Genomic DNA, 18,653 nt, shown 5'->3' with positions numbered 1-18,653 from the left:
GCGCCACCACCGCCGCCGCCCCCCGCTCGTGATGCGGCCAATCCTGTGTGGCCCCTGCTCCAGGCGTCGCGGCTCGTTCTTTCGGCGGACTCGGAGTTTGATCCCAGGGATGTGTACATCGTGCGCCGCTCTCACTCCCTGGACGAGATGGAGAGGCGCCTGCAGCTCTCCATGGTTGCCTATGCCGCTGGTGCAAGGAGAGACATTTCACCGGCGTTCATCCTCGAGGCCCTGCAGGCCAAGGCGGGCATCGAGGCACACTGGGTGTCGGTGCATCGTTACCATCCAGAGGACTTCCTCATCGTCTTCGCCCGGCCGGAGTTCAGAAACCGGGTGTCGGTGATGCCGGCGATCGATCACTGCGATGTGCGCCTCGTCTTTCGTCACTGGAATAGGCAAGCTCAGGCCACGCATGCGGTGCTCCGATTCAAGGTTCTGCTGGAGATTGAAGGTATCCCTCCGCATGCTTGGGATAGAGAAGTGGTGGAGAGGCTGCTAGATTCATCGTGCCTGGTGGACTCCATTGCACAGGAGACGGTGACCAGGGAAAATCTTGCTTCGTTCAAGCTCTCTGCCTAGACGGCAGAGCCGGAGGCGATCCCCACCCTGCGCTGGTTGGCGGTGCGAGAGCCAGGGCCGCAGCTTCACATGACAGAGTCGGCTGTTTTGCATTACAAGGTCCTGATTCATCTGGATGAAGTGACTGACTTTCAGGAGGCGGACGAGCCATGGTTCCTGGGAGGCTCCTCGGACAGCGAGCAGAGTGGCATCCCCGACGAGGACAGCATGGGCGGCGGCGGAGGTCCGACGACGACACGGCGACAGTGGCAGTCAGGTGTGCGGGATGCCAGAGGTAGTTTGTCGGGAGGGCTCAGTGGAGGCGCTGCCATGGATGAAACTCAAAGAGGTGGCCGGAGGGCCGGCGGCCAGGACTGGCGGTTGCCGCCCATGGAGGCGTCGCCGGTGATTCCTGCGCGAAAGTTCACCGGCGTTCATGATAGGATCTCGGTCAGACCATCTGCTTTTGACCGACTGACGAGGAGGGTGGAGGAGGCACAGGATAAGGATCCATTGGAGCGACACGGTGGGGTCACGGAAGAGCTTTTGACCAGGGAAGGAGATCAAAACTTGAACCAGGACAAAGAGGCGCAGGTGCCGAGGAGGATTCCGGCATCAAACATTACCGTGCCATCCCCGCCTTGCGACAAAGATGCGGGCCGGCTGTCTCTGGTGGTCGCATCAGGTGGGGGCCTGCAGCCTCCCGTGGCTGGTCAGGAGGAGCCTGGCCTCACTCCAGTGGGAACGACGAGGCAGGAGGTCCAGGATGCGGGGCCACCAGCATCGGAGCATGTTGCCGGACGGACGGGAGTGGATAATGATGGGATAACCCCAATCATTGGGCATGAGGAGACACCCTCCCAAGACACGACAGCTGTACCCACGCGGGCTCAGCCGAATCAGGAGATGGGATCGACCGGGGAGGCAATAATTGCGTCCAGTGGAGACCAGGTGGTGGGTCCGACTGCGGGGGTAATGATTATGTCGAGTGGAGGAGACCAGCTGGATGATAGCCTTGCCATGCAAGCGCATGAGGAAAGAGACAGGACAACTGGATTAGCGGTGATTGGCCTGCATGCCTCGACCGGGGAGCCATCCATGCAAACTGAGAGCGCGATACGTGCGGAGGAAGGCACCGAGGGGATGACAGCCCAGGAAGCGGTGGGCTTCGGTAGGATGAAAGCATTATGCTCCAGTATCATTAAGAGGCTTGCACCACCACTGATCAAGGAGGTTCAGGCGACCAGCCTTCGTCCGGAGGCAGACCCTTTCATGCCAAAGAGGACCACGCGGGCCGCTAGGCGCACGGCCATGAGCACGACAAAGGCGTCCCCGATGGAAACAGTACTGATGAGAGCTTTGGGGATTGCACCGGAGGATCTGCAAGTGGACGATGACACGGTGCAAGAGCTCAGAGGGCTGTTTGATTCACCATTACGGGAGCAACATGTGAGGGTCATAGCGGCGATCTTCGGCAAGAGCATGCCGAGCAGGCAGGACATGGTGAGGGCTCACGACACAGTGGTGTTGACCCACTGATCACGCCCCTGGAGGTGGTGTGGTGTTGGAGTTCATTGTTCCTCAATGGATTGCAACCCGGAAGTGCTTTGCTGGAACGTGCGGGGGCTGAATAATCCCGCAAAAAGAAAGGCCGTGAGGGAGTTCGTGGCGACAATTCAGGTTAACTTCGTGTGTCTACAAGAGACCAAACTGCATGTAATTGATCAATTTGATGTAATGCAATGCGTGGGGCCATCTTTTGATGGTTTTGCCTATTTGCTGGCGTCGGAGACTAGAGGTGGCATTTTACTTGCATGGAACACCACAGTGATAACGGTGGATAATGTGGTGCTCGACACACATTGCATAACTGGTAGGGTGAACACTAAGGAGGGCAACAACTGGTGGATCACGGGGGTCTACGGGCCGCAAGGGGATGACGAGAAGCTCGCGTTCCTGAATGAGCTAAGGGCAAGAAGGGCGGCGTGCCCTGGCCAATGGGTTGCCATGGGCGACTTCAACATGATCTTGCGCGCGAATGAAAAGAATAACACGAACCTAAACAGAACCACCATGAACTATTTCAGGAGCTTTGTGGATGACAACGAGTTGAAGGAAATTTATATGCACGGAAGGAAATACACTTGGTCTAATGAGAGGGATAGTCCAACAATGACTAAGATTGATCGAGTGCTTGTTTCGGTGGATTGGGAGTTGACGTATCCGGACTGCCTACTCCAGGCTCTCTCCACGGGTGTATCTGATCACGCACCCCTTCATATCTCCACCAGTGCTATGTGCAACCCTAAGAGAAGGTTCAGATTTGAGATCTTTTGGACCAAACTGGAAGGTTTCGAGCAGGCAATTGCGGACGCCTGGAGGTGTGACCAAGGGATCGTGGACCCTTTCAAACGACTCGATGCCCTATTTAGAAATGCAGGAGCTGCTTTACAATCCTGGGGACAGAGAAAGGTTGGGAATGTCAAACTTCTCATGGCGGTCGCGCACTGGATTATCCTTCGACTCGATCAGGCACAAGAAGGAAGGCTGCTAACTGCAGAGGAGCTTTGGTTACGACGAACTCTGAAGTTGTCCCTACTGGGGCTCGCATCCCTAGAGAGAACTATTCAACACCAGCGCTCCCGGATTAGATGGTTGCAGGCAGGGGACGCCAATTCCAAATTGTTTCAGGCGGTGGCAAATGGGCGAAGAACAAAGAACTTCATCCCTCACGTAAAGATCAATGGGGAAATCATCACGGATCAAGAGCGTAAGCAGGAAGCTTTCACTGAGGCTTACAAGAACTTGATCGGGACTGCCAAGGCGAGGGACTGCACTCTGAATCTTGAGTACCTGGGGATGGAAACGCTAGACCTACATGATCTGGAGGGCATGTTTACGGAGGAGGAAGTCTGGGAAGTTATAAAGGACCTTCCGGCGGATCGTGCTCCGGGGCCCGATGGATTCATTGGTGCTTTCTACCAGAAGGCCTGGCCCCTGATAAAACATGATATCATGTCCGCGATGCATAAGTTATACGTTGGGGATGGGCGAGGCTGTGGGAAGCTAAACAAGGCCCTGATCGTACTAATTCCCAAAAAGCCTAATGCCGAGGAAATAGGTGACTATCGGCCCATCAGCCTGCCCCACAGCTTCGCTAAATTATTTGCTAAGATGCTGGCCAACAGGGCACGACGGAGGATGAAGGAGATAGTCTCTGCAAATCAATCAGCCTTCATTATGGGGAGAAACCTGCACGACAACTTTCTTTTGGTCAGGCAGGTCGCGAAGAGAATATATGGCCGAAAGGAGAAAGGAGTTTTTCTTAAGCTTGACATCACAAGAGCGTTTGACTCCCTGTCATGGCCTTTCTTATTCGAGATCTTGCGAAGGAAAGGGTTTGGGGATACCTGGCTGAGACGCATTGCAATTTTATTGCAGTCAGCTACCACCAAGGTGTTAGTGAATGGTGTCCCGGGAAGGAGTTTCGCTCACGCTTGTGGATTGAGGCAGGGGGGTCCCATCTCTCCCCTGCTCTTTGTCATTGCAACGGAAGCCTTAACAACAATGTTCTCCAAGGCCATGGAGGTAGGTACTGTGAGTTCTTTCAATGGAGTTACGGCTACACAGAGGTTATCAATCTATGCAGACGACGTGGCATTGTTCATCAGACCCACCGTGTCCGACCTAAACTTTGTGCGAGTTGCGCTGGACATCTTTGGAGAAGCATCCGGATTGAAAGTCAATTTGTCACATCCCTGGTCCTGTTATGCACTAGGCTAGACCTCAGGTGTGCATCATGTTTAAATTCAAATGAAATTTGAATTGAGGAATTTTCAAAAGCCTCAGGAAACCTCTAAAAATAACCAACATTTAAATCTTCTCAAATGTGTCCAAGAAAATGTTCCTGTTATTCCATGGAAATATTGGTAAGAGGTAAAATTTAAACCATTATTTTTGGAGTCACAGAGATAATTATTTTGGCCATTTGAATTAATCCAATAACTATTTGCTTTGGATTTATATTTAATATATATTAAATATGACTCCAATAATTCTGGAAGTTTGTGAGTGGCTTTGTATATATTTTAGCAAGCCACATAAAAATCTACAGAATTTATTTAAATGATTTAGTTGCTAAACTAAATCAAAACAAACTACAGATAATAGAAAAAAAGTAAAAGAGAGAGAGCAGAAGGACTTACCTGGCGCCACTTACCTGGCCCAACACTGTGCAGCCAGCAGCGGGCCAGCCCACCTCCTCCCCCTTGTCCTCTTCCTCCTCTGCCAGGAGGACGAACAGAGGCGAGGCGTGGCGCGCGCCCGAGAGGCCTCGGCCACCTCCTGCTTCCCCCTGGCCACCTCCTGCCTGGTTGCCTCCCTCCTCGACGCCTGGAGATGCCACGACACCCCCCTGGAACCCCCTCGTCCGCTCCCTTGCGTCCCTGCTCTCTCCCTCTCACTCCCTTGCTCTTTCCTCTCATGGCCGAAGCCGCCATGGCCACTCCGCTGAGAAACACCGCGGCCAGCCACCCCCTCGCTCCCACTATGCATCCCTGAGCTCCGCCCTGACCCCGTGGAGCTACACACGCGACGCACGCGACCAGAGGAGGCCGCAGTCGACCGGAGCGTCGTCGTCTTCATCTCCGGTGCCCGGAGATCGCCGTCGTCAATTCGCCGTTGCAGAGGCTTCCCCGAGCCCACCGAGCTTCTCCCCCGACCCCTCGTGAGCCCCTGTCCATTTCCCCTCTCTCCCCGTGCCCGTCCGTGCCTTCTAACCACCCCGGTTGTCAGAGCCGACAGTTCCTCGCCGCCGGCGATGTCGCAGACGGTGCTAGAGCCACCGTAGCCAACTCCCGAGCACGGCAACGTGCTCAGCACCCTTCCAGGAGCCGAGCGCGCCCACCCGTGCGACCTGCCGTGCCCCCTAGCGCCAACCCGCACCAACCTCGAGCTCCGGCCGCCGCCGCGAGCTCGATTCCGGCGAGCCCGTTCGACCTCAGCCCCTCCCGCTTGCCTAGATGGATGCGGCTGAGCGCCAGCTACGCGTAGATGATCGCTGCCGCTGTTTTGGTCGCCGGAGGAGGATTTCCGACCCCCTCCGCCGTCTCTGGCTCCGCCGGCGACGAGCCGCGGGTCAACTCCGGCGAGTTGACCCGGGGTTTGACCCCCTGACGTATGGGCCCAGGCGCCTGGTTGATTAGGGTTAGATTAGTTAGCGTTAATTAACCTAGCTAATTAGATAGGCCACTGACATGCGGGCCCCGCCCGGCTAACTAAGTTAGTTAGGGCTAACTAACCTGGTTAGTTGACTGGGTCACTGACCAGTGGACCCCACTGGTCAGGTTTGACCTGAATCTGCCACGTTGACCTGCTGACGTCACTAATACGTCATGCTGACGCAGTATTTGTTCTGGAATTAAAATAAATCAAAAATGATTTATTATTTCCAGAAAATAGCTAAAACTTCAATAAATCATAGAAATTCAACCGTAACTCCAAATTAAATAATTTATATATGAAAAATTATCAGAAAAATTCAAGGGATCCATCTGTACCATTTTCATGCATGTTAGAACAACTTATAGCTGCTGTTTAGCACAAATCATATAAAGGGCATTTATTTAATCACATATGGAGTTTGAATTTGAATTTTATATTCAAACCAACTTCATTTAATCTGTTGCTAGTTGCATTAGCTCAAAACACATTCATATTGCCATGTCATGAGCATGCATCATATTGTGCATTGCATTGATTGTGTTCCTTTCTGTGTTGCCGGTATTTGTCCCCTCTCGATAGACGCGATACCGACGATGTGATCGTTGACACTGATGAAGACTCAATGTTATCTTCAGAAGTGCCAGGCAAGCAAAAACCCCCTTGTTCATTCTGATAAAATCCCACTCTCTCGCTCCTGCTCTCTTTTACTGCATTAGGACAACAACGACATATTTGTTACTTGCTGCGGTAGCTAAACCCCTTTATCCTTTGCATGACCTGTCATTGCCACAGTAAATAGATGAAACCCACTAGCATGAGTAGGAGTTGTTTGAGCCCTGTTGTGCCTACTCATTCATGCTTGTTTGTCATGCCTGCTACTGCTTAGAGTTGAGTCAGGTCTGATTCATCGGGGATGAATCAGAGGTGTGTGAACATGTCCTACTGTGTGTGAGCTAAGTGTGTGAACACGATTTGGTAAAGGTAGCGGTGAGAGGCCATGTAGGAGTACATGGTGGGTTGTCTCATTGCAGCCGTCCTCAGGAACTGAGTTCTGTGTTTGTGATCCATGATTCAGCTACTACCACGCATTGGGCCCGAAACCAATGGACCCTCTCGGCTTCTTGATCACCCTTGTCCTCTGTCCAGGAGTTGCAAGTAGTTTCTGGTGTTTGTAGTATGCTGGAGGCCGTGGGCAGCGCTGACCGGAGGGGTGGGCTGTGATGCGGTAGGCACGTGGCCGGGTATACCGGGCGCCCGTTTGGTGTCACGGAACCCTGTTCACATCGTTTGGGGCTGTGAGCGAAACTCCGGCCGGATCTCCTCATGGATGGAACCCGAATAGGCGATAAACCTGGACTAGAGACTCGAGTGTTTAGGTAGGCTGTGGCCGACACCCACGTTGGGCTTCCGCTTGAAGGTTGCCGAGTACATGTCGTGTAAACGGCGGTAAGTGGTGAGAGTGTGTGTGAAGAAGTACACCCCTGCAGGGTTAACATCATCTATTCGAATAGCCGTGTCCGTGGAAAAGGACTTCTGGGTTGCTTATATCAGTTCATAGACAAGTGAAAGTGGATACTCTAAAATACGCAAGATAAGCGTGAGTGCTATGGATGGCGTTCTCGTAGGGAGACGGGAGCGGATCCCTAGTGGTGTATTGATATGGTGAATATGTGGACTCGTGTGCGCCACCTCAAAAGAGTTACTCGCAGTCGTAGTTTAGGATAGCCACCGAGTCAAAGCTGGCTTGCTGCAGTTAAACCCCACCACCCCCTTGTTGATAATGATGCATATGTAGTTAGTTCTGATGTAAGTCTTGCTGGGTACATTTGTACTCACGTTTGCCTATTTTATGTTTTTGCAGAGAGACTTCGGTCTCACTAGTAGTTCCACGTGGACTTCGACGTTTAGCTTGTTACCTCAGCTACGATCTTGTGCCCTCGGCAGGATCTGGTAGATAGTCAGGCTTCTCAGCCCTTTTCATTTATAGATGTCTGTACTCAGACATGATAGCTTCCGCTTGTGCTTGTGCTTTGACTTGTATGCTCTGAGTGTTGGGTCATGAGACCCATGTTTGTAATATCTCGCTCCTCGGAGCCTATTGAATAAACTACTTGAGTCGTAGAGTCATTTTGTGATGCCATGTTGTATTGCACATATCGAGCATATTGTGTGTATGTTATTGAAATGCTTGGTATGTGTGGGATCTGACCATCTAGTTGTTTATCTTTAGTAGCCTCTCTTACCGAGAAATGTCTCCTAGTGTTTCCACTGAGCCATGGTAGCTTGCTACTGCTCCGGAACACTTAGGCTGGCCGGCATGTGTCCTTCTTCGTTCCTGTGTCTGTCCCTTCGGGGAAATGTCACGCGATGAATACCGGAGTCCTGTTAGCCTGCTACAGCCCGGTTCACCGGAGTCCTGCTAGCCCAGTGCTACAGCCTGGGTTCACTCGCTGATGACTGACACGTTCGATGCTGGGTCATGGATGCCTGTCCCTGTAAGTTTGTGCCACTTTGGGTTTACGACTAGCCATGTCAGCCCGGGCTCCTTATCATATGGATGCTAGCGACACTGTCATATACGTGTGCCAAAAGGCGCAAACGGTCCCGGGCAAAGGTAAGGCGACACCCGTGGGAATACCGTGCGTGAGGCCGCAAAGTGATATGAGGTGTTACATGCTAGATCGATGTGGCATTGAGTCGGGGTCCTGACACAATTACAGAAAATCCCTTACTATACTCATCCGTGGATCTGAGATAGACAGCAATCGTGTGACTGGGATTTTGCAGTGTCGCATTGGAGACTTTCCCTGCAAGTATTTGGGAATCCAACTGTCCATATCTTAGCTGACAAGGCCGGATTGGCAGCCTATGCTGGATCGTGTGCGTCACTACGTCCCGGCCTGGCAGTGTGGCCTGATCCAGTGGCCGGGGAGACTAATCCTAGTCAAATCAGTTGTCGCTGCTCGGCCGGTGCATCACCTCATGATCCTGGACGCACCACAATGGGTATACAAAGACATAAACACCTGGCTCAGGTCCTTTTGGGCAGGAAAGGAGAAATCTCATGGGGGCCAGTGTCTGGTGGCGTGGAACCTGATATGTCGGCCGTACAACCTTGGAGGTCTGGGAGTCAAGAACCTAAAGTTACAGGCACTTGCTCTTCGAGTGCGATGGGGATGGCTCCGAAGAACGGATGAAGGGCGCCCATGGCAGGGACTGAAGCTCATTATCGATGAGGAGGCACGTGAGGTCTTTGATAGTCTAGTTTCCATATCAGTTGGGGATGGCAAGAGGATCTTATTTTGGAAGGATAGGTGGATCAATGGATGCACTGCGGCTGAAATCACGCCAACCATCACAACTGTGGTACCTACTCGGAAGAAGAACACACGCACTGTCCATCGGGCACTTGGGGAAATGAGATGGGAGCTTGATATCCCAGATGGACTCACCTTTATGATGCAAATGCAGCTCTACATGCTACAACAGGCGATATCCCTGGTGGACAGGGATGAGCATCGACAGGACAAATTTACCTGGCCGGCAGACATCACAGGAGTGTATACTGCAAAATCAACCTACAAGCGACTGCGCATGGGACAGACTTCCTTCGAGCCTGCAGCATACATTTGGAAGTGTTGGGCGCCACTGAAATGCAAAATATTCATTTGGCTAGCGGTACAATATCGTGTCTGGACATCGGACCGCAGAGCACGACACGGCCTGCAGGACCACGCTTCCGTGTGCTTCACTTGCAACGGAGACGAAGATAACATGGAGCATATTTTGATGCAGTGTGCATACGCTCGTGAAACTTGGCACTTGATCTTGGAGCACTACAGAATGGACATCCAAAACCCCACCCCACAGAACACTTTGGTGGAATGGTGGACGACAGCTAGGTAGAGCTTCCATATGAGGGAGAGGAGAGGTTTTGACTCGCTCACTCTCATCACCACCTGGTCCTTGTGGAAACAAAGGAACGCTCAGGTGTTTGGGAGAATCGCTCAGCAGAGGAACCCAATGCAACTGACAGATGACATCATTGATGAAATTAACGAGTGGAAGCAGCCTGGAGCAGGAGGGCTGCATAGATTAGAGAGAGTAGCTTGTAGGCTCTGTAGGTGTGGGTGTTGGTGGTGTCTCCTCGCCGTTGTTCGCAACGGTGGGAGCCTCTTGTAAATTGACTTGCTTTCTTCTATAAAAATATGGTACGCCATTGGCGTACTCTCGAAAAAAAACATTCTAGACTTATTTAGATTTTTTTGGCAATGTCCATTTAGTGAGACGAGATGCTTCCGAAGCGCGTGTGGCGGCTTCATCAATCTCAAGAATATGGGTGAATGTATGTATATGTATGTGAGCATTTGTGGTTGTACTGTCTTTAAAAAATACATTCGTTGTTGCAGAAACAAAATTGATCCTTGTGTCGTTGGCTTTTTATTAAGTGTGAATTCTAGTGATCAAAACAAAGCATCAAGTATACAGACGTACACAATCAACGCTGAGAGCAATCCTAACCGGCATCATCATGTTTTACGTTTAGTTTTGTATCATGGGATTAGTCAAAATTTTACCGCGCTCGCACACCTTTTTATTGATTTTATCAGGATCCTTAACGCGAGATGCAAAGAAAAAGAATCTTGTGATACGGTGTGAAAATCATGTTAATTTACGTGATAAAAACATCTCATAAAGAGTACAAGGCAAGAACAGCAAAAATCAGCCACATGAGGGACTCCATGGAAGAAGACGACGTCTAGTACGAGCACGCGCGCTCGTACCAGCTACCGCCCCCACCTCGTGATCAACTATTTTAACCATGTGCCTTCAAATTGAGAGAATAAGCAAAACAGAGACTAGAAACTCCACCAGACTCAAGAACCCTAGCCTCTCGAAGGGATCCGGAGAGTGGAATCGATACAAGGGTTTCAATACACCATCGTCTCGGTCAAGAGGACTACGACATCCGCCATTTCCATCTCTTTGTAATGAAAAACCCTAGCGGATCCCGTTCTTGTATTACTTTGATCGTTCATCTATAATCATCATGATTTACCCTTTGGTGCTTATCGTTCTCATGTCTGAGTAGACTCCCTAGTTCTCGGGGATATGAAGGAAGCCTAGTAAGTTTAGTTGATGAACCCCGATAGGATTTGATATCCTCTTTGTATGTTCATGTTAATAACCTTATCCATGTTAATTAGTTGAAGTCGATCACCCAACATTTACCTCTTTGGGAGAAAATATTATTACCATTGATGTGATTGTGGTTTTTCGGAGGTATCGTGATGACATAAGCTACTTCCCTCCTTCCTGAACATTGCAATAGGGATCAACGGAGACTGTCTTTAGCCGCATCCATGGGAAACCCTTAATCACTGTTCTGGAAACAGAATGTGGGGAGGAACCATTGTGGTGTATGTGATGTGTAGTTGTTGCATGTATGCATGCATTTGTACTTGGCTCTGCCCACTTTTAGAATGATACTATTGTTGGGGAACGTAGTAATTTCAAAAAAAATCCTATGCACATGCAAGATCATGGTGATGCATAGCAACGAGAGGGGAGAGTGTTGTCCACGTACCCTCGTAGACCGTAAGCGGAAGCGTTATGACAACGCAGTTGATGTAGTTGCACGTCTTCACGATCAACCGATCCTAGTACCGAATGTACGGCACCTCCGCAATCTGGAAACGTTCGGCTCGGCGACGTACCACGAACTCACGATCCAGCAGAGTGTCTAGGGAGAGCTTCATCAACACAACGGTGTGATGACGGTGATGATGAAGCTACCGGCGCAGGGCTTTGCCTAAGCACTACGACGATATGACCGAGGTGGATTATGGTGGAGGGGGCACCGCACACAGCTGGAAACAATCAACTTGTGTGTTCTAGGGTGCCCCCCTGCCCTCATATATAAAGGAGCAAGGCGGAGGCCGGCCGGCCTTGGGGAGCGCCAAGGAGAGGGAGGAGTCCTCCTCCTAGTAGGAGTAGGACTCCCCTTTCCTAGTCCAACTAGGAAGGAGGAAGGGGAAAGGAAGGAGAGGGAGAGAGGGAGGAAAGAGGGGGAGCCGCCCCCCTCCTTGTCCAATTCGGACTCCCAACAGGGGGGGGCGGCCAGCCCTAGGCCCTCTCCTCTCTCTCCCATAAGGCTCATGATGGCCCATTAGTTCCCTGGGGGGTTCTGATAACACCCCGGCACTCCGATAATTATTCGGTGACCCCCGGAACACTTCTGGTGTCCGAATATAGTCGTCCAATATATCAATCTTTATGTCTTGACCATTTCGAGACTCCTCGTCACGTCCATGATCACATCCGGGACTCCGAACTATCTTCGGTGATGAGGACATGACTACCTTGGATACGACCAAAAATATTGCATACATGCATATTTGTCAGGTGATTTCTAATGCAAACTATTCAATAGTCTATTTATGTTATCCAGAACAAAAATACTTCACGCACTTTTGTGTTTTGTCTAATTGCAGGTGTATGGGACATTTGTACAATCCACATATGAAGATAAGGGAAAAGGAGATGTTTAGGTTGTGTTCAAAAAGTCCTCTCACGTCACTTTTGGGCCAAGAGAAGATAGAGTCCAAGTCTCTCACGTTCTGGATTCAGATTCGGACTGCACAGACATACCTGACTCAAAAAGCCAACAACTTTTTCATACGGACTCCGAATTTGGTGATTCTTTTTTTTGGAAACTAGATTTCGTGCTCTTTCCATCCCAATTGGATTCACCTTCAAATTCGTCCGGAGCGTTGAGTTACGGACGAAACAATCTGACGTTGCAGCAGAATCCGAGTCAAACTACAAGCCCAAAGGTGTTGCATCACCTCCACTTGGGCCCATGAGCCTTGTACAACCTAGGGTTAGTTTTAGGCTGCCTTGGGACGTCCTCCCACCTCCTTGGCCGCCACCCCTTGCTCCTATATAAGTAGATCCATCTAGTAGCTTTTTCCTGAGGATTTATTTAGTTAAAAGTTAGCCATTGCAACTTCGTGTACTTCGTTTGTGTCCAACGACCAGACCAAGACCGCTTCCGGATCCCCACCATTATCAATACTTCATATATATTTGCAATATTCAGATTGCTTTATCATATTCTTGCTCATTCTTCGATTGCTTGCAGGAATAGACCTTCGTGGTCAGGCTGACCGTGCTTCCAGCATCGTCAGCAACCTCAGGAGATTGGTTTAGCGATTGCTAAGGCGCAACGTCGTGCATGTTTGTAGTCGGATCGTCAAAGTCGTCTCCACCAAATCGATAGTTATCATCTCATCGAAAGATCGGGACCCTCGCCTCTATCAAGTGGTATCAGTTTTCAGGTTGCTCGGTGAGAATTTTCAGTTTTCCTAGATTAGATTTATTTTCTTACCTATTGTCCAAGAAAAATCCACAAAAAAGAGTTAGATCTATTCATCCTTTGTCCAAGCCAGTCTGAGCCTTTGCAATTTTCTTTTCATTGCTTGCATAGTTGAATTATCGGTTGCATCGTCGTCTCGAGTTGCTGGTCTTAGTGTCTAGGTCGTTTAGAGTTTCGAGTTCTATTCACATTAGTCACGTCGCCGCTGCATCATTATCCCTTCCGCTGTCTACCACCCATCCATCAATTTCCTCCACGTGCTACCCACCGTTCATTGTCATAATCATAGTTGAGATCATTCCCATATTCGCTTGATCCAATCTACATCTTATCTAGTTTGTTTTGGAAAGAGGGAGAGAGAAAAAAAAGATAGAGAAAAAAAGAAAGGAAAAGAAAAAAAGTGTGAGAAAAAAAAGAGAGGAGAAAAATAACAAAATTCAGATCTATCTAGACTCAGTCTCGTAGTTGAATTCGGATTGGAATCTGTTTTGTGCACTGTTCAGTAAAACAGGCATAACTTCCTCATATGAAGTCTGTTTTGACTCCGCGAGTACTCAAATGAAAGCTAGCGACGAGCCGCACTAAATAGTTGCAGAAGCTAGTTCAGTATTTGGCACCTCAACATCAACTTCTAAATAGGTCTACCACTATTGTGATGTTCACTTATATCTTGCTGTCCAGAGCTACTTCATATCCTTTATTGATGCTAGTTGTGCTACGACGTGACCTCCTTAGTGTTATAGGCTCGCGTCTCTAGTTTGGTCTAGCCTAGGACCAGCACAGTACCGTCGTTGAGCGTTTATTCAATATTGCATCTCTGAATTGATTATTGCTAATCTTTTGCTACCATATATAGCCAACCCAGCTCCACATATTTCTACACCATGTATACGTACGTTCCCCTGGCAATCGTTTTACACAATCTTCGGAGTTATTTGACACCGCTGGTTGCCTGTCACCACCTGCCGCATGGTAAGAACTTGTAAGATATTGATATTTGCTTTACTGTGAGCACTTTACAACCACATCCTAGTAGTTCATAAGAACATTATTCTCGAATTTTGGTTCTTGTTTCTACTAATCATGATAGGTTCCAGAGATAGAAGTTCTTGGATGACGGACACATCTTCACCATCACGAGAGTTGGGACAACACACACAAGCATATGGTCAGGTTATCTCTTTACCATCATTTGAGAGTAGATTTAATCCTGCTATTTATCTAGCTTGGGAGCTTGAAGTAGAACAAGTTTTTAGTCACCATGATTTTTCTGAACTTGAGAGAGTACGAGCTACCATTAGAGCATTTACTGGTTTTGCTTCTATTTGGTGGAGTGTACATTGTAAGAAAAACATTGATAACCAACCCACAACTTGGAAAGTTTTGAAAGCTGTAATGAGACAACATTTTTTTCCCCTTACTATCGTCGTGAATTGCGTCGCAAATTGGAGAAATTAAAACAAGGCAGTAACACTGTTCATGCTTACTACCAAGAGTTCAAATCTTATATGCATCATTGTGACATAGAAGAATCTGAGGATGATACAATGAATAGATTTTTTGGTGGTTTGAACCATGATATTTAGGCAAGATTTCAGTATATTCCTCGTTGCATTACTGGTATGTATGTCCGTGCTTGTACCTTTGAGAGACAAATACAGGAGGATGCATTGGGTGACTACAACAACTACTATTCCAGTTCATGCTCACCATCGCCGGTTGGTTACTCCACTATTGCACCTACTAGAGCAGCCCCACCTCGGATTGTGAGCGCGATATCATCTCAAGAGTATGGTACATTGTCAACGTCCATACCTACATCAGCTACATCTCTGCGAGGTAACAGTAAAGGTCTTGATGATATAGCTTCACATGAGAATGAAGCATGCCTAGTTAACTTGAATGCATCATGTGTTGAGTTACCTGTTGATTTGAGCACACCACCTATTTTAGAGACTCTTGTTACTGTCATGAATGCGTCATGTGATCAAACAACTGAAATATCAACAATTTTGAGTGCACCCATTGAATTAACTGTTGATGCAAAAGAACCAATGTTTAATCATTTTGATATGACCTCTAATCTTGATGATGATTCTGTGTCCAATGACTTATTGCATGTTTGCTTATTTAAGCATGTCGTAGCATGTATTGATGCAATTAAGGTTTATTCATCGAAGTTAGGATGGTTTAATGATGAACATTGCCAATCTTTTGAAGTGAATAAGAGCTTCACTTATATGTGCAAACTGAGTTGCAATATTTTCATCCCTTCTACTTCTTGTGATAATTTTTTGGCTTTAGATTTTATGAACAATGAAAGTTACTCATGTATACATGTGACATATGTGCAAAAATCAAGGGAAGTTAAAATGGATGACATATACATATACAACATGTACACCTTGTCTCTTTTGTTAGCCACATTTCAGATTAAGCAATGCCGATGACGGCTTTGTTTTCAAAAAAGGGAGGATGATGAGGACATGACTACCTTGGATACGACCAAAAATATTGGATACATGCATATTTGTCAGGTGATTTCTAATGCAAACTATTCAATAGTCTATTTATGTTATCCAGAACAAAAATACTTCACACACTTTTGTGTTTTGTCTAATTGCAGGTGTATGGGACATTTGTACAATCCACATATGAAGATAAGGGAAAAGGAGATGTTTAGGTTGTGTTCAAAAAGTCCTCTCACGTCACTTTTGGGCCAAGAGAAGATAGAGTCCAAGTTTCTCACGTTCTGGATTCAGATTCGGACTGCACAGACATACCTGACTCAAAACGCCAACAACTTTTTCATACGGATTCCGAATTGGGTGATTCTTTTTTTGTTGGAAACTAGATTTCGTGCTCTTTCCATCCCAACTGGATTCACCTTCAAATTCGTCCGGAGCGTTGAGTTACGGACGAAACAATCTGACATTGTAGCAGAATCCGAGTCAAACTACAAGCCCAAAGGTGTTGCATCACCTCCACCTCCACTTGGGCCCATGAGCCTTGTACGACCTAGGGTTAGTTTTAGGCTGCCTTGGGACGTCCTCCCACCTCCTTGGCCGCCACCCCTTGCTCCTATATAAGTAGATCCATCTAGTAGCTTTTTCCTGAGGATTTGTTTAGTTAAAAATTAGCCATTGCAACTTCGTGTACTTCGTTTGTGTCCAACGACCAGACCAAGACCGCTTCCGGATCCCCACCATTATCAATACTTCATATATATTTGGAATATTCAGATTGCTTTATCATATTCTTGCTCATTCTTTGATTGCTTGCAGGAATAGACCTTCGTGGTCAGGCTGACCGTGCTTCCAGCATCGTCAGTAACCTCAGGAGATTGGTTTAGCGATTGCTAAGGCGCAACGTCGTGCACGTTTGTAGTCGGATCGTCAAAGTCGTCTCCACCAATCGATAGTTATCATCTCATCGAAAGATCGGGACCCTCGCCTCTATCATTCGGTACATCAAAATACATAAACTCATAATACCGATCATCACCGAACGTTAAGCGTGCGGACCCTACGGGTTCGAGAACTATGTAGACATGACCGAGACACGTCTCCGGTCAATAACCAATAGCGGAACCTAGATGCTCATATTGGTTCCTACATATTCTTCGAAGATCTTTATCGGTCAAACCGCATAACAACATACATTGTTCCCTTTGTCATCGGTATGTTACTTGCCCGAGATTCGATCGTCTTATCTCAATACCTAGTTCAATCTTGTTACCGGCAAGTCTCTTTACTCGTTCCGTAATGCATCATCCCACAAATAACTCATAGTCACATTGCTTGCAAGGCTTATAGTGATGTGCATTATCGAGAGGGCCCAAAGATACCTCTCCGACAATCGGAGTGACAAATCCTAATCTCGATCTATGCCAACTCAACAAGTACTATCGGAGACACCTGTAGAGCACCTTTATAATCACCCAGTTATGTTGTGACGTTTGGTAGCACACAAAGTGTTCCTCTGGTATCCGGGAGTTGCATAATCTCATAGTCATAGGAACATGTATAAGTCATGAGAAAGCAATAGCAATATACTAAACGATCAAGTGCTAAGCTAGCGGAATGGGTCAAGTCAATCACATCATTCTCTAATGATGTGATCCCGTTAATCAAATGACAACTCATGTCTATGGCTAGGAAACTTAACCATCTTTGATTCAACGAGCTAGTCAAGTAGAGGCATACTAGTGACACTCTGTTTGCGTATGTATCCACACATGTAGTAAGTTTCCGGTTAATACAATTCTAGCATGAATAATAAACATTTATCATGAAATAAGGAAATAAATAATAACTTTTTTATTGCCTCTAGGGCATATTTCCTTCAGTCTCTCACTTGCACTAGAGTCAATAATCTAGTTCACATCGCCATGTGATTTAACACCAATAGTTCACATCACCATGTGATTAACACCCATAGTTCACATCGCCATGTGACCAACACTCAAAGGGTTTACTAGATTCAGTAATCTTAGTTCACATCGCCATGTGGTTAACACCCAAAGAGTACTAAGGTGTGATCATTGTTTGCTTATGAGAGAAGTTTAGTCAACGGGTCTGCCATATTCAGATTCGTATGTATTTTGCAAATTTTTATGTCAACATGCTTTGCACGGAGCTACTCTAGCTAATTTCTCCCACTTTCAATATGTATCCAGACTGAGACTTAGAGTCATCTGGATCAGTGTCAAAACTTGCATCGACGTAACCCTTTACGACGAACCTTTTGTCACCTCCATAATCGAGAAACATATCCTTATTCCACTAATGATAATTTTGACCGCTATCCAGTGATCTACTCCTAGATCACTACTGTACTCCCTTGCCAAACTTAGTGTAGGGTATACAATAGATCTGGTACACAACATGGCATACTTTATAGAACCTAGGGCTGAGGCATAGGGAATGACTTTCATTCTCTTTCTATCTTCTGCCGTAGTCGGGCTTTGAGTCTTACTCAATTTCACACCTTGCAATACAGGCAAGAACTCCTTCTTTGACTGTTCCATTTTGAACTTCTTCAAAAATTTGTCAAGGTATGTACTCATTGAAAAAACTTATCAAGCGTCTTGATCTATCTCTATAGATCTTGATGCTCGATATGTAAGCAGCTTCATCGAGGTCTTTCTTTGAAAAACTCCTTTCAAACACTCCTTTTATGCTTTACAGAAAATTCTACATCATTTCCGATCAACAATATGTCATTCACATATACTTATCAGAAAGGTTGTAGTTCTCCCACTCACTTTCTTGTAAATACAGGCTTCATCGCAAGTCTGTATAAAACTCATCAAAGCGTATATTCCAACTCTGAGATGCTTTGCACCAGTCCATGGATGGATCGCTGGAGCTTTCACATTTTGTTAGCACCTTTAGGATCAACAAAACCTTCTGGTTGCATCATATACAACTCTTCTTTAAGAAATCCATTAAGGAATGTAGTTTTGACATCCATTTTCCAGATTTCATAAAAT

The sequence above is a fragment of the Triticum aestivum genome, chromosome 2A (assembly GCF_018294505.1).
Source record: "Triticum aestivum cultivar Chinese Spring chromosome 2A, IWGSC CS RefSeq v2.1, whole genome shotgun sequence".
Taxonomy (NCBI): domain Eukaryota; kingdom Viridiplantae; phylum Streptophyta; class Magnoliopsida; order Poales; family Poaceae; genus Triticum; species Triticum aestivum.
Note: the sequence above shows the minus strand (reverse complement) of the source record.